Consider the following 12,841-nt stretch of genomic DNA (forward strand, 5'->3'; position numbering starts at 1 on the left):
GATCATGGATTTTAAGAGTCACGATGGAGAGCTTGGGATTAAACCCATGATTTCTGCTCAATGAGCAAAAACGATCCCTCCAGGGTCATCAAGCATCTCAGAACCATAACGCTTCGTTAATGTTCAATATCAAATATACAAATGATGGTGCCGATTTATTGTGCTGTGGAAGAGCTTGGGGTTAAATCCATGATTTTCTGCTCAATGTGCAAAATCGATCCCTCCAGGGTCATTGAGCATCTCATAATTCCCAGCGCTTCGTGTCAAAGTATGAATATATTGATGTACTATCTATTATTGAATAACTATTATTTACGACAATTACATGAAAGAAATAAAATATAAACTACAAACAAAACGTGACTAAATCTCAAAAAATATATGCTCACAAATATATTTCACGCAACCAGGAAGTTAAAAACCATTAGACGCTATAATGATACTTTGCACATGTTAGACACAAGAAGAGGCCAAAAAGCAAGCGTCCAACACACAAAATCCGCCAAATCCACTTGCAGTTACAAACAATGATTCTACGAATCGCGAGCACTCACGAATCATAAAACCGCTGACTGCGACACTCTGAAAGCGAAATTGATAGGCTCTATGCGTCAGACACCCGCCCTTCAATCTCCTCCCGCATCCAACAACACAAATCTCCATTACAACATCTAACGAATTCAAAACTCCGAAAATCACTCATCTATAGCAAATGAGTGGAAACAACCCTGCATGCAACCATTCTTCATGATACTCTTTTTCTGTCTATCTTTCTATTATGCTTGTGGACATGCGTTAGCTTCGAAATTTCTAACCAAAGTGGGAAAAATTTCAGACCACAAAAAAAACTTGAAAAAAAAACTTTCAAAGGTAATTACAAGTAAAATAAATATTGATTATTTTACGCAAAAACGAGCAAGTAATATTAAATATCTTGTATCGTATGCTAATGCTAATTGACTTTACAAAAATAATATACTTAAATAAAATAAAATATTAATAAAATTATATGCAAAATTTACTAGAAGATCATTACTTTATTGGTGAGAATTTTCTAATAAGCCCTCCCAGTTCCTCTGTATACAGAACAAATCTGATACTATAATCAGAATTGCTCAGTCTGCATGAAGCAGCCGATTTCATCAAGGAAGTTCTATTAACAACCAAGAATCATCGTTGCAAATATAAAGAAATTAAACATAACCCTTTGCTTCAGTACCGTCAACCTCCATGTCCATGGGGAGGGGCTGCCGCTATCGATTTTTCTCCTCCCCATTAATTCGTTTCCTCTAATCTTTGAAGAAATACTGGGATCCTCGATTCAACATCTCTCCCTATGTCATCTCACCAACAGTATCAATTAGTGCCACCTTAAATTCTTCCATATTGATACGAATGTGTTGGACCACTCTTTTTCTCATTTCCATAACTTTTATGTAATGCTGATCAGTACCGAATCATAGCAACACTTGACAAATCATCAACAAATCCCTCATTCTAGGACAGGGCAGACTAAATAGGAAGATTTATTCTACAACTTTAAAGGTTAGTTGCTCCCCTAAGCGGACCCCCCGCATCCTAATTCTTTTGTTGATCTGCTTAATGTTATTAAACTTTCTTAATTTTCTTATTTAAGTTCGTTTGATGATTATGATATCTCATTAGTCTAATTTAATAAATTATTGAAATCACTAATTCACCGAATCAATCATAGCTCATGCTTTATTAAGTACCTGTACCTGTGCTTGTAATCTAAAAATTTAACGTGTTTCAAGTATTTTTGACTTATACCTATATCTATTATATCTATTTCGACCCAGGTGACACCTTCATGTGACTAAAATGCTTCACTTTGAAGCTAGTTTCCTAGCTGATTTTTAAATTAGATAGGGTATATGTTCCAACTACGCTCACACGTTTCCACTATGTCGCACCACAAAAATACGTATGAGTATGTCACAATAGAAGCACGCCACAGTGGAAATCCCGAGCCATAGTTCAAACACTATATATCAAACAAGACCTGCAAACGCTTCCATTGTGTGTTACATTCGCGTTAACATTGTGTCCGCTAAAAGTTATTTTTAATTCGTTTGACTGTAGTTTTTAATCGTTTTTTCAACGTTGACGTATTATCTGGACCTGCTTTCATCGCTAAATTGTAGAGTTGATTTGTGAATTTGCTGTTTTGGACGATTCCGAAGGATTTAATTTTCAACCACATTCCTGTATTCGGGCTAACGCTATCATTTGTTGCTGTTCACTGAGTTTTGTTTTGTTCGCTGTAAGGATGGAGAAAAAACAATGCGGAGAATGCCAGTTGGAAATCAACGAAATCGAGCCGTTGCGCTGCGGCTTTTGTGAGGTTTACTTCCACATCAGCATGCAATGTTGTGGTTTCAACCTCAGTCGTGCGAGCAAAGACCTATTCTCGCAAGGCAAGGCTGTATTCGTTTGTTCAAATTGCCGGGATAAAATGAATGGCAGAAGTGTGAAACAGTATTTTACTGATGAGCTCGCACACGACACGACTCCGTCACCTGATGGCTTACCGGCTCAGGTTCAACAACTGTTCAACTTGGTGGAATCGCTGAGTGATAAAGTTGACAAGTGCATTTCCATGGATATTCCTGCTGAGCGACCATCGAATCGATCAAGGAAGGGAAATGCCTGACCCAGTGTTAAACGTCGTCGTAGTAATGAAGGTGGACCGATTGGCACTTCTTCTGTGCGTGGGACCAATGCAATTGATCTCAGTGACTTGTCTGTACCGTGTCTAACACCACCGATCTCCCCTCCAAAGTTCTGGCTCTACCTGTCCGGATTACACCCGTTAATAACTGCTGAGGACATTCAAAAAATTACTTCTCGCTGCTTGGATCTAACAACACCTGTTGACGTCGTGCGTCTCATTCCCAAGGAAGTAGATATGACGAAGCTGACTTTCATTTCCTTCAAAGTTGGCTTGGATCCATCGCTAAAAGAACTAGCTCTCGACGCTACTACGTGGCCTGATGGAATATTATTCCGTGAATTCACCGACTACTCAAAAAACCAGTCTGGATCCAACGGCAATCCACTGACAAATACTTAAGGCTCTATCATGTGGACGGTGGAAACCCTAGGGTTAGCACCATTATCAATAATCATTCTTTGCGACATTCTGTGGACGGTGGAAACCCTAGGGTTTCCACCAGAGGTGAGTATCTGTACCATTCACCAAATATTCCCGCGCCAAATATTTCCATGTTGCAGAACACGACACGTGACGCTAATCGTTTATGGGTTTATTACCAAAACGTACGTGGACTGCGCACCAAGATCGACGACTTTTACTGCAACGTCCTGGAGTGCAATTTTGACGTCATCATTTTAATCGAGACGGGGCTTAACGAGGCTATCAATTCGACGCAGCTTTTCGGAAGCAACTACAATTTGTACCGATGTGACCGAAGCCATATAAACAGCAGCAAATCTCGTTTCGGAGGGGTTCTAATTGCCGTACATCATCGTTTCATCAGTAGCAGTGTCGTTGCAACGAGCGGAGAAACGATAGAACAAGTGTGTGTATCGACGAGGATTGGATCCAAGCGACTATTGCTGTGTGCAATTTACGTTCCTCCAGACAAGAGCAAGGATCTCAGCGTTTTGAATGGGCATATTGAATCGATCCAAGAGCTTTGTAACAGTGGCTCTGACAGCGATTGCTTGCTGGTATGCGGTGACTACAATCAACCTGGGATATCCTGGAGTTGGGCTGATGGCGAGATTCGACCTGTGAACTCTGTTCCTTTACCAGTTGCTAGCTCATTCTTGATTGATGGCAGGGATTTCCACAACCTGCATCAGAGAAATCTCGAGCGCAACCACTTAGGACGCATCCTGGATTTGTTCTTTTGCCATACGGACTTTCCTGTGGAAATCTCGAGATCTGTTTCACCACTCTTGCCAGTTGATCTTCATCATCCGCCACTAGTCGTCTGCTTACCATCTCTAGTTGATGACGGTGCACTGCTGCTGAATGCGAGTGATGAGCTTGCGTTAGACTATAGCAAGATTGATTTCGATGTTCTAATGGACTTCCTTTCCGTCACTGACTGGGATCTTCTTTTCGATGGACTGAATGCTGATGAAGTGGCTGAAACGTTGTGTGCTGTGCTAAATAATTGGATGGATACAAACGTACCGATTCGTCGGCCTGCTGTTTCTCCTGCGTGGAGCACCGCTTTGCTACGAAAACTAAAACGAAAAAGAAATGCTTCGCAACGTAGACTTCGGCGGTACCGTTCCCTGGCAAATAAGCGTAGTTTTCACTTGGCGTGTAACGAGTACCGTAATCTAAACTCTTCGCTCTACAAATCGTACGTTTTACGAGTGCAAACTAATTTAAGGCGAAACCCCAAGAGCTTTTGGAGCTATGTAAACTCGAAGAGGAAAAATTCAACAATGCCTGCAAGCGTTTTTTTCAATGACGTTGAATCGTCGATAGGCGGGGAGAAATGTGAGCTTTTTACTGCTCATTTTTCGTCGGTTTTTGCCGCAGAATCCATCACCTCGACTGAGCTTGTCTCGGCTGTTTCGGATGTGCCTTCAAACCTTGTTGACATAAACACTTTTGAAATAACGCCCGTTATGGTAACTAATGCCGCCTGGACCAGATGGCATTCCTTCTGCAGTGTATTGTCGTACCATTGGAGCGCTTGTTGAACCGCTTTGCAGAATCTTCAACAAATCTTTTGTAGAGTTGAAATTTCCTGCAATCTGGAAAGAGTCATTTATGGTTCCGGTACACAAGAAAGGAGATAAACGTGACGTTAAAAACTACAGAGGAATTACTAATCTCTTTGCAGCATCAAAACTGTTTGAGATAATTGTGAGTGGTTTCATTCTTGAGCACACCAAATGCTATATCTCTAGTGACCAACATGGCTTCATGCCTGGACGAGTGGTTACCACAAATCTTCTAGATTTTACCACGACATGTTTTGAGCAACTGGAAAATGAGGCACAAATAGACGTCATCTACACTGATCTAAAAGCAGCGTTTGATACGATCAACCATGACATTATGTTGGCAAAGCTATTCAAACTCGGTGCGTCGGACCGTTTGACTTCGTGGTTGTGCTCCTACTTGACTGACAGGTCTCTGCGAGTGAAACTCGATTCCAGTACTTCCTCGTATTTCACGAACTCGTCAGGTGTACCACAGGGTAGCAATCTTGGCCCGTTGCTGTTTGTGTTGTACATCAACGACGCACTTCTTCTACTTGGAGATGGCTGTAAGCTTGCGTATGCCGATGACCTAAAGCTGTACTTCGTGGTGCGGACTGCTGAGGATTGCATTCGTCTTCAATCGGTATTAGATCTGTTCGTTGATTGGTGTCGTCGGAATAAGCTTACCCTCAGCATTCCTAAATGTATGGTAATGTCGTATTACCGCATCAGGCAGCCGATTGTTTTTGACTATGCCATCAACGGTGTGGTTCTTCAAAGAACCGACCAGTTCAGCGATCTTGGTGTTCTACTGGACCATAAGTTGACGTTCAACCTCCACCGCTCTGCTCTGATCACAAAGGCGAATCGCCAGCTAGGTTTTGTGTCGAAAATATCGAAGGACTTCATTGACCCACACTGCCTGAAAGCTCTCTATTGCTCACTTGTGCGACCAATCCTGGAAAATGCCTCCTTGGTCTGGTTTCCTCATCAGTTGAATTGGAGCTTGAGAACCGAAAGTGTTCAGCGCAAGTTTATCAGGATAGCATTACGTAATCTACCATGGCGTGATCCGCAAAATCTCCCGCCGTATTCTGATCGCTGCAATCTGCTGAGCTTGGATATTTACTCTGGAATGCCGACGGAAAAATCAGCAAGCAGTTTTTGTTGCCAAGCTATTGAATGGTGAGGCCGACTGCCCGAGGCTTCTCTCGCTGTTGGATATCCGAGTACCACCGAGAACATTACGAAGTGGTACCTTTCTCCAACCGCGGTACCATCGAACGGCGTTCGGTTACAACGAACCACTAACAACTACCATGCGTACGTTTACGGCTGTCGAAGAATTATTCGAATTTGGGGAATCTTCATCTCGCTTTTTGGCACGGATTAGAAACACTTGAATTGTTTTAGCTTTAAGGTTGTTTCATGTAGACAATAGTCCGATGAATAAAATTAAATAATAATAATAATAATACTTATCCCAAATCAAAATGAAGCACACATAAGATTAATTACAATACCATGTACAAAAATGGTGTTTAACATTGTTCCCTGAGCTTGTCACGCAAATAGAAGGAGCACTGTTGGGCACTTTCTGAAATATTTCTATAGTATAATTCCCTTGCAATACCAAATAAATCAATCTGCGTAAAAATAAAAAAATAAGAGTGATTTGCGGCAAAACCCGCCAGTATCGCACTCAACGTCAGCGCCTATACGTAAGCGTAATACGACGCGGCTCTCAAACAAAGGAGTAACAAGTGTGATACTATCACTGCTGGACTAGATCTTTGGTTTTCTCATGCAGTGGTGCATCAGGGAGGGGAAGCTTAGTAATCCCCATTGCCTACCCATGACGCCATTCTATCGCGTCTCCTACCGTCTCCAACACTCCACTGTAAAGCATGAAATTAAGCCCGCCCACCAACAGCAAGGTGCAAAAACTAGCCAAGGGGAGGGAATTGAGAAGCGAGCACTTTTGGACCAAAACTAACCAATTGGTTAACTCACCGGGAGGAGTTGCATCCCAGGCCACCTTCAGCTCCCACATCCGCTGCATCACTAGCTTTGCCTTCACGATGATTGGTGCAAGAAAGCCAAGCGGGTCGAAAAGGCTGGCGATTTGCGTTTGTGGGCTGAAGGATCTCGGTAGACTGGTAGGAGTAATGGAACTCGTAACTGCACGGCTGCCATTGCATTCCGAGGGCCTTGATGGTACTGCTTCCGTTCTCCTTGATAGGAATTTTCACCTCCAAATCTGCATCAGGAACTCCTTCTAATACCGCTGCGCTATTCGAGACCCATTTCCGAAGGTGGGCTACCACCGGCCGCAAACATTTCGGTGAGTTGTTCCCGTAGCACCTTTCCATCTTCTTCAGACGACGCACCAGTGAGAACGTCATCGACGTAGATGCCCTTTTCCGCCTTCTCAACCGCTATCGGATATTGCTGTCTGCAGGACTCTAGGAGCTGCTGCACACATTTTGTAGCCAAGTAGGATGCACTTTTAGTCCCAGTTCACGTTTGGCTTTCAACGTTAGCAGTTCAGCTCGTGCCGTGTTCTGTGTGTGCATTATGTCTTCTCTTTGTTTGTGCGTGCTGGCGTTCCGCCTCCCGGACGAATGTTGTCATCGTCGTGTTTGTGCGTTGTGGTTGTGTTTCAGAAATGCAAATCGAAGTGCGCCGTGGCCGATATTAGACGCGTGGCTTTTCGGTCGCTGGTTCTGATTTCGGCGTTGGTCGCGAGTTGATTCGGCCGGTGAGGAGCTGGCGTCACGAGTGATTGGTGATGGAAAGTGGATGCAGTCCTTTTTTTCTCTGCTGAGATCCCTCTAGTTGGAGCAGCTAGAGTGTATTTCGTGGTTGATGGGGTTTGCGCTGCTGTGTGAGAACCGAAAGGCGAGAGTGCTATTTTTGAAGAAGTAACGGCAGCATATCTATTGGAGCTCTTCGAAATCATCGTGATGTCATGGATTCCTTTGCAACATAATTTCATGGATTCCTTTGCAACAGTAATTAGAGATAAAAATATATATTTGCTTAGTATAACCTTGAAATTTCAGTGTTGCATCCACTTGATATTGTGAGCTGAGGAAACATAGATCTGCATCTTATTATATGTAAAATAATTATTATATTCATTGCAGAATATCAACTATTTTATCTATATAAATTTATATTCATTATTTCATATTTAATGTTCTGATATATTTTATTTTTCCATTTAATATATTTTCATTACATAAATAAATACTGGGTTGGGAGTAAGCATCAGGGTATCATTTGACCTGGAACTGGACGATGGAGTGGTATGATATCCGGAGTCTAGGAGGGAATAAACACTATCATTTTCTTTATCCTACCGATTCGATTGTGGTGGAGTGAATTCTACTCCAACAGTTGCAGTGAGATTGACGCGCCCTTCTTTACAAACCATCCTGTAGGAAGCTTAATAAGTATTGTGAATTGTGTTATTCGATTTGTTGGATCGTATCGTTGGAAGGCGATTCTTAAATTCCCGTGGATTTCGTGTAAGTGTCTCTGCTTGCGGATCCACATCTCCGTTATTGGCCCTTCATACAGCGATTTTGTGAATTCAGATCGCTAGCTCAAATTGATCTTACTGTTAAGCGGAGCTGCATACAAGACAAGATCTTTGAAGGGATGGTGGCTACCTTACATACATACAAGTAGGATGTGCTTTTAGTCTCAAAAGCGACCGTATTTAGACGATACTTCCTTATGACCTCGTCCGCTTTCCACCTCCACTGGACCTTGAGAAAGTTACGATCGCGCTCATTCAACCAAACCATGCGATACATTTCCTTCGCGTCACCAACAAGAACTCAGTGTTCACTCGGCTGTCGACAAAAGCAGGCCACTCTTGATGTGTGCCATGCGATCGTCTGTTTTCTCGACAGCAACCATTGTGTGGTCCTCCTTATTGTTCTTCATCAGCAGTTCTTTCGGTCGATGCCTCGTCGACTTTGGAAAACAACCGTTTCGTGATGAGTGTGTGAGTGCTGACCACGTTTTGCGTCCATTGCTGCAATGGACGCGCTCTGATCCTCGTTGGCGTAACTGCCATACAATGACACTACTGGAAGCGGTTTCAGTTCTAATGGAGGAGGCTTTTTCGATAGCGGAAGATAACGTGTGTATTGTATTGTATTTTATAGTGAGCAAGAATCCTCGGCTCTGTTAAGTTAATTCGTTTGAGCCTTATCAAATAAATTAATAAATAATAATAAACAAAAAAAAACCAACAAGAACGATTGGTGGGAAGCGAAATCGGATCATATCAACTTTCCATCACGGTACTTGTTCGCTAGCGGTCTCGTGGTGATATTTAGCTTTAGAATGAGTTTACCTTCCACTTTGTGCTGCACTATCAAGCAACACGACTCCATGGATCACATGATTAAATTTTCCCCCGGATACAAGGTAGATTCGTTAAGTGGACCCTACACGATTGGCTTTTATTGACAATAACCGTATTGTCAATACATTCTATATTGACGTCAATACATCTTTTTTGACAATATTTATGTAATCACATCATCAATATTATTGTCAATAATTCCCCCTTCGCGTTAATATATTGATGCGTGTGGGGTTCGCTTTATGAGCAGGAGTTGAAACGATTGACGTTTTTCACTACACTCGACTCGTTGTCGTTTGCGACAGTCTATACATACATGGATTCGTGACAGTCTTCGGCGACAGTGTCGTATGGCTGAGCCTTTCATATGACATTTTAGTTTGGTACTGTAATTTGATAGCTCGTGTGTCCGCTTACAAGACTGCTCATGAGTCAGATAAGACAGTAGCAGTTTACGAGGAAAGCTCCAGACGTTACCGACGTAATTCCGGGCACACCCGACGATAATTCCAGCAGAATATGACGGTGCCTCCGGAAGATTTCCGAACGCTCCCGAGAAGGATTCTCACAGCTCCCGATGGAAATTTCAAACGTTCTCTTGACAGGGATTCCAGACATTTTCAAGAAGGGGTTCAAGATGTTCCAAACACTCCAACAAGGATTTTCGATGTTTTCAACGTTCTTAGCGGCCATTCCAGATGTTTCCTACTAGGGTTCCAGACGTTCTCGACGGTAATTTCAATGATTCGAGGCGATCCTGACGGGTATCCCAGACGTAAACAACGAGGATTTCAGAGCTCTTTTTTAAATGGATTCTAGATGTTTCCGACAAGTGACGATTTAAGTGACGGGATCCCAGAAGTTATTGACGAGGATTGCAGACTTTCCCGACGGTGACTTCAAATGTTCTCTGACGTTTTCGACGATTCCACACGATCCCGTGATTTAAAATTTTCCAGATGGGGATTCAAGACCTGCTCGACAGTGATCTCAAAAGTTTTCCACAAGAATTGCAGGCTTCTGACTTGAACTCGAAATTTCAAAAAATAACTCCATGAAAGCTTCTTTTTTGAGTGTCTAATCCACCTGAGTCAAAATGAAACAATCAACAAATTGCTGCACAGACATCGCAAAACACCAACCCACCCCGGCGACGGCGACGACGACGACGAAGACGACCATAATCACCATCCTCACAGCTCATGAAAAGGATTGCGATAATTGAGCATCAACCGCAAAAAAAAAATCACTGCCAGGGAGCTACTGCATTGCCGAATCGTGTACCGGACCCCGTTCGTGTGTAGGATCTCGCTTCCCATGCTCGAGAAATAAGTGCAACACATTGCAATGTTCGATTGCTTGCTTGGAACTGGATCCAGGCAGGGGAAGAAAAATTATGAATGAACTTAATGGTGCAATAACATGCAAATATTGCCTTGCTCCATCTAATGTCCAATTATTGGTTGTTGGAAGCGTCCGACTGGGTTGAACTCAGGCCACAGATCGAACCCAGTCCCGACGGGAAGATCATTCCTGGGTGCGAACCTGTTCCCGATTCTAGATTCTAAATCACGCGCCAAGACGGGAAACATGTACAACCTAAAACAGATCGCCGCGGAGAATCTGTGAATGCACACTCACACTCACACCCAATCGCCATGGAAAATCTATGCCGATTGCATAAATGACGCGGCCCGCGAGGATGCCGGGCAGGTAGGTGTAATCGCTCTCCGTGCGATTATCGTCGTTAACTCGGACAGGACCTGGCAGAAACACAAACGAAGGAACACGCAGACGCGAACTAGTAATAAGCTATTATGGGTAAATTATTTGATTGGTTTTCTTGCACCGTTCCTCGTCCCCCGGTCCTAGCCGCCGACGCCGCGGTTTGTTGGAGGGATTTGTGGCTTACGCTTGAAGGGGAGCAACTATTTGACTATGAACGTTGAAAAAATGTTGCTTTTTCTAAGCTCGGCACGGCACGGGACGCGGTGTGAAAGCGGATTATATATTGGTCCGTTTGTTTAGTAAACGAGAATTTATTCAATGATGATTGCGCCGGGACTAATCAACGAGCCCGGCTGCAACTTTGTTTCGAAGAGTACATGGAGCTAGATTAAATGGGGTGATTACTTGTGAGATTACAGGTACTGCGGCAGAGATAAAACAAACAAGTCGACCGTTATAATCAGCTTGGCGTTAAGAAAAATAGAATCTAATGAATCAATCTATCGAAATCTTCTTTGTAAGAATGGCAAAGCATACGCTTCTTGACCGAAAAGAAACTAATCGACGCATTGCTCTAGGCACTCGGTACCCGAATTTTTCTCATGACTTCTCAGCACCAAATCCTTACCAACCTACAAAAACAGAAAACCAACCCACCATACCCGCACATGTGTGGGAACAATCGACAATGATCCTTCACGCATTCGGACATTCCCCTCACCACACCGGGGCAGAACCTTTTCAGTTACGCAGCTCGGCACCAGAACCCGGCAATTGAGACGGCGGCGGCGTTAGCCTGCAAATTGCTGCGATCGTCGATATCCGCGGGCAGTTCAGTGGGTCAATTATTTTGCATTTGCAGCTCACGTTTTGCAACCGTCGTCGTCGTCGCTCGGAGTTTGGATCTCGTTTTTCGATGTTTTTGGTTCGCAAAAAAAAAAGTCCGTACGAAGAACAAATCCTCGACGAAAACAAAAAGTGCTCACTTTGAAGCCGTCGTTAGTGATTCATCCTTGCTTGATGCTGATGCTGAGATGCACCACCTCCACCACCACCACCGTAGTCGCCGCCGCAGCTTCGGTGCAGGACTGAAGGAAGCCGAAAAATTAAATCTTTTTGATCCCGCGATGACCCCCTTCATTATCCCATAAAGCTTCTTCAGGTTTGGTTGCGAACCGGAGTCGGTTCCTGCCTTGGTTTGGGGCGTAATCGTGTTTTAAACTCCCCGGCAATCGTGATGGCCAACGGTTGATTGGGAATTCTTCGTTTTGAACTTGTTTTGATTGTGCGTCTGCTGGCTGCTGTTGGATTTATGATTTTGAGTGCATGATGCCCTGTTTTAAAGGCAGTGGTTATCAAACTTTCGTTGATTACGAACTTTGAATATTCGTTAAGGTCAATGTGACCCCAACAATGCGGAAATGGCTTTGAATGTCGAAAAAATGACCCGTAATCCATAAATATAATAATGAAAAGAAAAAAATAATACATATAACAGCAAAATAGCTAAGAGCCGTTAAACTGCGCTTAAACTCCAAATCAGACCAAACATTGTCTTAAAAACTCGAAAATAGTCTGAAGTAAAGCCAATGATCGCTTAAATAGCCATGATTTATTTTTGACGTAGATTACGTCCTACGGGAAGGTACAGGGGGTAAATCAAAAATTTAAAATTGCGACCGTCACGAAAAGGTGTTAGGTTTTAAACGCATAGAACTTTGTCATTTGAATCGATTGGAAATAATTCTACACATCTCCTTAAATAAATACTTTTCCAATTTTTGATAAAAAATTATAATATATATTATAAATTAAATTAAAAATTATAAATTATATTCATGGAAAAAAAAAAGTTTTCCCTACCCCAGTCGTCATAATCGAGTACCACTGATGTCTCGCCTCCGGTCATTTTCGCATCGGACGGCGTGGTTAGCGGATCGCTCGCAAGCGGTTAAAGGTGGAGTTTTCCCTCTCTCTCTCTCTCTCTCTCTGCCCTCGTGCAGATAACTTCCTCGC

This window comes from Ochlerotatus camptorhynchus, unplaced genomic scaffold (assembly GCF_037179485.1).
Source record: "Ochlerotatus camptorhynchus isolate MF236.1 unplaced genomic scaffold, CSIRO-AGI_Acam_v1.1 ptg000402l, whole genome shotgun sequence".
In the NCBI taxonomy this organism is placed as follows: Eukaryota; Metazoa; Arthropoda; class Insecta; order Diptera; family Culicidae; genus Ochlerotatus; species Ochlerotatus camptorhynchus.